Raw genomic sequence first — 8745 nt, forward strand, 5'->3', positions numbered from 1 at the left:
CTATATAGTGTTTACCATATACCATCCCTGAAAAACTGTAATACACTATATAGCCTTCTTTTTTCCATCTAGGAACCTAGGGAACAGTATACTGGCAACCAGCGCACTAAATACCTGTATCTGCATTTAATAAGAAAACAAAAACAGTTTTACCCTTCCAACCACTAATTTGCATATGAAAATTTGGATTCGTCCAAATCTTTCGCGAAGGATTCGGGGATTCGCCAGTGGATTCGGTGCATCCCTAGTTGTGCAGCATCTGCATCAGTGCACTCCCAGTGCTAATTGACTGGAACTACAACTCACTTAGTGCTGCCACTTGATCCAATCTGGGATAAGCCGTGGGTGAGGATAAATATCAAATTTTGGTTTGGAAGCCAGAGTTCCCCTTTAATAAAGAGGCCACATAACACAAACCCCTAATATTCCCGTCACAGTTACCAGTTTCTTGAAAAAGTCTGAATAAATGGCATTTTCTCTGCTGAAATCCAGCTGTGTAACAGTTCTTCTCTTTCTGTATCATTTGAAATCCTGGCAGGGAAGGAGGGACTAAACACTGATGTTACATATTGTACTTACAGACAGCATGCAGGAACTACATAACCCACAATGCATTGCACTGGGATGTTCCTTATTGAAATCACGTGTGCAGGGAATTGTGGGGTTTGGAGGATACAGGCTGAGGACAGATGGCTGTTGATACAAAGTAACAGTAGTCAGACAGCTCAGCAAAGTAGTCAGACAGATCAGCGGGAGAGCAGGGGGCTGGGCTTAGGGAACTGTCAGAAACCATTAAAAATCAGGAAAAGTCTGTATATTTTTTAATTGATGTATATTGCAAAGTTACTTGAAATTATGTCTACTTTTCAAAAAGCTTAAGTTATGTTTGTGTGGAGTTCCCCTTTAATGTGCAGTCTGCTCTTCTAAGGAGGACTTTAAAGGTACTTCTCGCATGGAGGCAGATATATGTACACTGGAGAGTGGATACCAAGGCAAAATATATCTTTGTTGGCAGGTTTAATTCAGCGGATACTGCCCCTAAAAAAAAAAAAAAAATTCAAAATATTAAATATTAGTATTTGATAAGTGACCTTAACAAAATTATAAATAGCATGCAAAGAGAATTTTAAGATAAATGGTAAAAAGGGTTACATTTCTGGTGTCCGTATCTCTTTAAAAGAAACTGTAGTTTTATTTATTGATTTAGCTTTTTATTCAGCAGTTCTACAGTTTGAAGTTTCAGCCCTCTGGTTGCTAGGGTTTAAATTCCCCTAGCAACCATGCACTGATGTGAATAAGAGACTGGAATATGAATAGGAGAGGCCTGAATAGAAAGATGAGGAATAAAAAGTAACAATAAATTTGTAGCCTTACAGAGCATTTGTTGTTAGATGCGGTCAGTGACCCCCATTTGAAAGATGGAAAGTGTCGGGTGAAGAATGTAAATAATTCAAAAACTACATAAAAAAATAATAATAAAGACCAATTGAAAAGATGCTTAGTAATTCTAACATACTAAAAGTTAATTTAAAGGTGAACCGCCTCTTTAAGTCACTGTAGCAGAAAAGAACAGGAAAACTAATAATAATGTCTAAAATATTCAGTTTGTCAACCTCAAATTGCACTGAAATTATTCCTTGTCCCAGTGACAAATACAGATCATTAAAGTGACATTATGGGAACATGACATTCCCAGTAAAGAAACCAAACTCCTAAATGCTGTAAAGTTGTATAAAACGGAAAACTACTTATGGGAATCCCAAAATGTTCCCACACTTTGATGCTCCTGAAGATATTTACAATATTGCACTTTTCATCTCACACACGTACACGCGAACACATGTACACACACACACACACACACACACAAGTACACATACACACGGCCGTCCTTCATGTTAGAGCAACAACTGTACAAAGTATCAGCTCTGTAGCCGAGAAAGTCCTGTTCTCTCTGTGCCCCAGACTGGAGCCTGACAATCCCTTTGCTCATCAGCCTTTTCTTCTGCCAATAGAAGGGACTCACCTGCTACACACGTGGCACATATGAACATATGAAGGTGATGTGTGAGCAAACGTTTATTCACTGTTAAAGGGATACTGTCATGGGAAAAGTTTTCTTTCCAAAACACATCAGTTAATAGTGCTGCTCCAGCAGAATTCTGCACTGAAATCCATTTCTCAAAAGCGCAAACAGATTTTTGTTATATTTAATTTTGAAATCTGACATGGGGCTAGACATTTTGTCAGTTTCCCAGCTGCCCCCAGTCATGACTTGTGCTCTGATAAACTTCAGTCTCTCTTTACTGCTGTACTGCAAGTTGGACTGATATCACCCCCCTCCCCCCAGCAGCCTAACAACAGAACAATGGGAAGGAAACCAGATAGCAGCTCCCTAAGAGCAGAGACACTGCTATTTCAGGAGATTAATCACCAGTGGGACTAATCTCCCCAAACTGCCTTAGGGCTATTCCACACGGGGAGATAGCCTTGCGTTTGCGGTCGCGGCGACAAAGCGCCGCGCCAGTCGCCGCGACCGGCGCAGGCGACAGTTTTGTATGGGCGCCTATGTAAAAACGCCTGTGCTAACCACACGAGGCGATGCGCTTTTCAACAGTCGCCTGAAAATGCCTCGCCAGGCTTTTTCAGGCGACTGTTGAAAAGCGCATCGCCTCGTGTGGTTAGCACAGGCGTTTTTACATAGGCGCCCATACAAAACTGTTGCCTGCGCCGGTCGCGGCGACTGGCGCGGCGCTTTGTCGCCGCGACCGCAAACGCAGGGCTATCTCCCCGTGTGGACTAGCCCTTACCGTCAGGCTGGCTTTGGACTTCAGACTTTGGGGGGGGGGGCGAAGCTGTCATCACTCAAACTCTGATGTCATTTCAATTAGCATTAAGAAATTGGCCAGTTTTAAAATCCAAAGCCACAGCAACTTCCAAAGCTCCTTCCAAGCTCATTTGTTCCTCCCTTGGGCAACTGCTCCAGTAGCAATATCAGCAATATCTTACTGTCTAGATGAATCTCTGACAGTCACTAGTCTATATCCACTGTCTCTCTCTAACAATTTCAGTCTGTCTGTTGCCCCAGAGATTTTGACTTGTGCTTGTTGCTTTGCCCAGTCTCTATAAAAAGCAGCTTTTTACTGGATTTCTTCCAGTGATTTCCTGAATTGCTCATTGTTTTCATGGCTGTTTCCTGAATTGCTCATTAACAAACGCAGTCTGATGTGATTGTGATCTAGGAAGTCCTGCCTATATAAATAAATACTCAGAGACAGTAGAAATCTGCAATAGGAATAACTTGATGAATAACTAATATATCATTGTATCAAGCCAGTCCCCCCCCACAGAAATTATGCTTCCTATTTATTTCCCCTTAAATTGACAGCTATGGTGGACAATTAAATTGGAACAGTTGCAAAACTTGCATTTTTTTCATAGGCACCCACTAAACGGCCTTTACGATGGTCATAGTCTGAGAATTCAATGGTTTTCAATATATAATATAGAATAGGCCTCCTAGGGCCAATCAGAGAAGTCAACATTGAGGGTCTACTCGTAGAACAATTAGATGTAGGCATTGCTAAATGTAATGGGATTTATATCAGCCTATGGTGGAAATAGTTTATGGAAATTGTTCTGGGCTGGGATCCACTGAGAGATCTTCTTGTAGGTCAGTCCAACTCATGGTAGGTCAGTCATGCTCAATAGATCAAGGACCATGGAACTAATGCAGTGGGTTGTTAAAGTCTAGGTCTGGCCCACTAGAGCTGGTGGGGACTCAGCCTGAAGGCCACTGAGGATGAACTATGAGAAGAATGGCCATTTACTCTCCTACTTCCACCTGAAATCTCAGCTTGTAGTGATATATGGATTAAATAAGTATTTGCTGTCCAAGATGTTCTGTGTGTAAATGACTGATACAACAATATGTTCCTATTATTATGAGCTAACAGTGGGCCCTGACCAAAGGTGGGGCTGTTACTTGAAAAAGTGTTTAAATACAGAGAGAAAGAAGAGAAAGAAAACACAGACCATATTTTTATGCCTCTATATCCATAATATGTAGAATATAACATTACAGTCATGTGAATCTTCAACATGAAGGAACCTAAATAAGATAAGAGTTGGTTCAGATTGGGCCAAAACAGCAGAATTGGCCGAGTGGGGCAGCTTTTTGTTTCTTCTCGTTGCATCTTGCCCGTATAATTACACAGACTTGAGATGTGTTCAATGTAACCAAGGAAACTGCATCATAGAATGGTAAACAAGCAAAAAAACTGCAAAAAAATGTAAGAAAAAATGTCAGAGATTGTAGAGAATTAGACAAGACCCTGGTGAGGTGCGATGGGGAGAGGACATCTGGGTATCTGAACAAATATTCTCCCCAGGGGGATATCTGGAGAATTTACGCATTTCATTAGGAATCCTCATTGGACTCTTTCCCAGTGGAATCACCATCCCTGTTTTTTGTACTTTGCACCCTGACCCCCGTCATCTCCTCTGGTTACAAACACCTGTGTTGCCCCATTTATGATACATATGAATACATTCCTCCCAACATTCTGGAAATAGAAAGAGGGACAAAAAGATTTGCCGCGTGGAGGACGGCAACTTTTATTAACCATGCCCATGTACATAGAAGTATTTATAAAGAACTGGGTCAGTGGCCCTATAACTGAGGGGCCTACATGATTTTTGATGCACCAATGTTTATCCATTCTATCGCCCAGGAGTTAGTAAAGCTCATGTTAGACTGCTGAAACCAAAATCTACAAGAAGGATTCTGGTGAATACCGAACCGAATCCAAACCCTCATTTCCATAAGCAAAGAGAAAAAAATTCTGCTTCAAAGGATTTGGATCAGCCAGGCGCTTGGATTTGGCCGAAATCTGAACCAAATCATGGATTGGCGACATCCCTAGACTCAATTGCAGGTGTTGGTGCCAGGTCCGGACTGAGAATTATAATAGGCCCTGGCATTTCAGATACACAGAGGCCCAATCAGCCCACATAGAGGCCCAAACAGCTCCCATCAGCCCACTAAATAATGACTTTCTATGGCACCTTATAGCAGCCCCTCTGGCATTTGCCAGAACCTACAGATTGCCAGTCCGGACCTGGTTGGTGCTTTGGGTAAAGGGATAATTAAAAGGATTGCACCTTCCCAACATGACTTGCCTCCCTTCCTTATTCTACTACTGATACTGCAATTAGCTCTGTCCTATTCATAGTTACTTCTAGTGGAAATGAAACGCTCCCATGTGTACGGATTTACCAGTCTTTACTGGTATCTGCACTATGTTCCTGAGACTGTTTATCCTTCTCAAAACATTTCCTTCCTTCACATTTAGTCCCCTTGGCTCCCTGGAGGCTTTAAAGACAGATTGGCCACAAATCATCCACTCCTGCAACACAAGGACAGGGAAAAGCTTCATCTCTCTCTACTTCCAGCCTCACCAAAGATGTGAGCGGCAATGGAAATCTCCAACAACAGAGCTCTTCATTGTTCCGCAGATCTGGGAAATAAGCCTTGATTTCTGCTCTCTACATTAAGTGCTTAATAAATCAGCCACAGCTGCTGTGTATCAGTTTCCCGCAAGCTCTTGGATCCACAGCTATTCCCACATGAGATCCACACACACTCCAACATCTATTTAACCTCCTGTGTTATTGGCTCTGCTCATGGCAAATACAAATGTCAGCACCAGTGTTAGACTGACACTCACATACTCAAGGAATTTTAAAAAAGAGTAGACCTCTATGGGACCTCTTATCCATAATGCTCAAGATCAGGGGTTTTCTGGATTAGGGGGTCTTTCTGTAAATGTATTATGTTTAATAAAAATCATTTGAACATTAAACATAATAGAATGGTTTTGCCTCCAATAAGGATTAATTATTTCTTAGCTGGGATCAAGTACAAGGTACTGATCTATTATTACAGAGGAGAAGGAAATCGTTTTTAAAAATTTGAATTATTTGAAATGGAGTCTATGGGAGAATTTGGAGCTTTCTGGCTATTGAAGAGAGACACAGAAGGGTCACGTTGCCTTTGAAGCTTCACATAACCAAGACTTGTTGGGTGTTTGTCATTTTTTCAAGTAAAATGGAAGACATTGCAATTTCCTAGGTGTAAAATCAATTCCCCTCTGCTTTCTAAAATGATGCTGCTCCCTATACTTAGTATGGTCCTCTTTCAAAAAGAAAGAGTCTGATCCAATCTAAGTTATCAAAGAGTCTCCGGCTGTAAAGCCAGACCGCCTTCTATTTCTCCCAGGTGTAAAAACCGGAGAGGTGGCAACCCTGCCTCTATGGGACCTCTTATCCAGAATGCTTGGGATCAGGGGTTTTCCAGATCAGGGGGACTTTTTGTCATTTGGATCTCTGTATCTTATAATAGGCTGGTTTTGCCTCCAATAAAGATTAATTATATCTCAGTTGGGATCAAGTACAAGTTACTGTTTTATTATTACACAGAAAAAGGAAATAATTTTTATAAATTTGGATTAATTGGATAAAATGGAGTCTATGGGAGATGGCCTTTCCATAATTCTGAGCTTTCTGGATAATAGGTTTGCGGATAACGGATCCCATACCTGTATGAACCTCTAAGATCCATTATAGTGAGAGCGGCGCAAGGGGCGGAGCAGAACAGGAGTTAAGCGCAGCAATGGAAACACATGACACTCCACCTCTGCATTTGATGGAAACTCGTTGGTGTGAGACATCGTCAGCCCCCGGAAATCCTACAGACAGGAGCAGCTTCAGCCAAATCCACCTACGAGAGGCAGCTGCTGCTATACGGGCCTATGAAGAGAAGGAGGAGGAAAGAAAAGGATAACAGGGAGGCAAAACAACTTCATGGAAAATAATAAAAGCAAAACAAGATGTTCCAGAGGCAGGAGAAGGGCAGGAAGCACGACAGGTGCAGGAGACAGGAAGTTTATAACAGAGGCAGGAAGGATGCTGGGAAGATCCAGAAGTCAGGAAGTAAACAGGAAGTAAACAGGAAGCCATTTCTAGTGCTGTCTTTACTGGTGACAGGATGATTCTTCTCATGTTTATAAATAAATAATGTTCATTCTATATAAATAAATGATGCTGTTTGTAGCTTCTGTGTAATACTTCTTGGCTGTCGTGTACCTAGCGGCTGACACCTTCCCTCGGCTGTTTCACAGCATTGCCACCTTTTTTGGAGAAAATTACCGGACTTTCTATGTTTTTGTGGGTTTTCCTTATAAATAACATTGGCATCAAGCAACATTTTTATTGGCCAGGCCAGTAAAATACCGGCCAGGTGGCAACTCGATTCACAGTCCCATTAGCCTAAGTCCCAGCTAAGGTTGCCACGAGCCGGTATTTTACTGGCCTGGCCAGTAAAAGTGATGGTTGATCCCAATATTATTATTAAGGAAAAAAGATAAATATATAGGAAGGCTGGTATTTTTTTCCAGAAAAGGTGGCAACCCTAGCATCAAGGCAATGGAAGAACAGAGCGACTTATTCCAGGGTTCCCTGAGCTCTACACTCAAAGAAATGAAAGATGATATTTTAATCTAATAAAAAGACTTTCCTTTCCCCCCACTTTCTCAGTAATGGAGAAAACAGCTGCAAAGTTAATATTCACTTATTCGTAAATGCAGTTGCCCAGCCCAGTGAACCCCAGCAATGGGGCAACAGTTTGTAAGTCAGAACAGAAGGGCAGAAGGAGAACACTAAAAAAAAAAAATATATATATAAACAATTAAACATAATAATAAAACTGAACTCTCAAAGTCGATTTATATTTTGGTTGTCGGGGTCAGTCGCCCTGGCCCAATTGTTAGTTGAAGGCTGGATGGAGTCTGAATAGGGGAGGTTAATCATTCATAAAAAAATAAAGTAAATAAACTATGAAAATAAATAAACTATTTAAGTGTGTAGGGATGTGAAAATCTTAGACACCCTTACACATTACAGACAGGCACATCCCTAGTAATATGGACACCTCAGTGGGTCCTTATGGGGACCTTGTGCTTATGTAACCCCTGCAGTTCACACAGTGTACACCAGATGGCACTGTGCCAGAGTATAAAAGGTTTAGGAACCATGTGCTCTGGGTCCATTGCTTTAGCCCAACCAAGCAGGCTGGAAGGGAATGGGTGATGCTGACCCTAGGCGCCTTGGCCCTAGTAATTAGACAGCTATACTCGTTTAATAGATCGCTCTAGGAGTGATAGAGAGGTTATTTAGTTGAGCAGCTCAAGGCTCCGCCGAGGAGATTAGAGGGATTAAGATCCCAGGGTATTACTGACCCAGAGTAGGGAACCAAGTGTTGAGATAGGGATGTCAGGAGTTCCCCTAGTCTGCCACTGGAAGATATCCTGAAAACTGGGCAATACCCATCACATGCTGTCAACTTACTCTCTGCTGTATATTCCCTAGCCTGTGGGGATTCAGCCTATACGTGCTGTGAGTATATGCTTCCTTTATGCTGCTGTGTATGTTTTATACTCCATTGTGGATCAATGTGCTAAATGATCTATGTGCTATTGTTCAATAAATACAGTTCTTTGTTCAACTGTTAAAGAACTACTGGCGCCCATCATTGTGCTATCGCGCCCAGTTACAGTTACACTACACCCTTGCCTCCACCCCGCTGTGAGGGCTTACCCCTGAGAAAGAGAGCTCATCTGTGGTCTCAGCCCACCAAGGAAAGTAGAGTAAACGGCCCTAGCACAAGTCAGTTTACTATAGCGCTAC

The sequence above is a fragment of the Xenopus laevis genome, chromosome 5S, assembly GCF_017654675.1.
Source record: "Xenopus laevis strain J_2021 chromosome 5S, Xenopus_laevis_v10.1, whole genome shotgun sequence".
NCBI lineage: Eukaryota > Metazoa > Chordata > Amphibia > Anura > Pipidae > Xenopus > Xenopus laevis.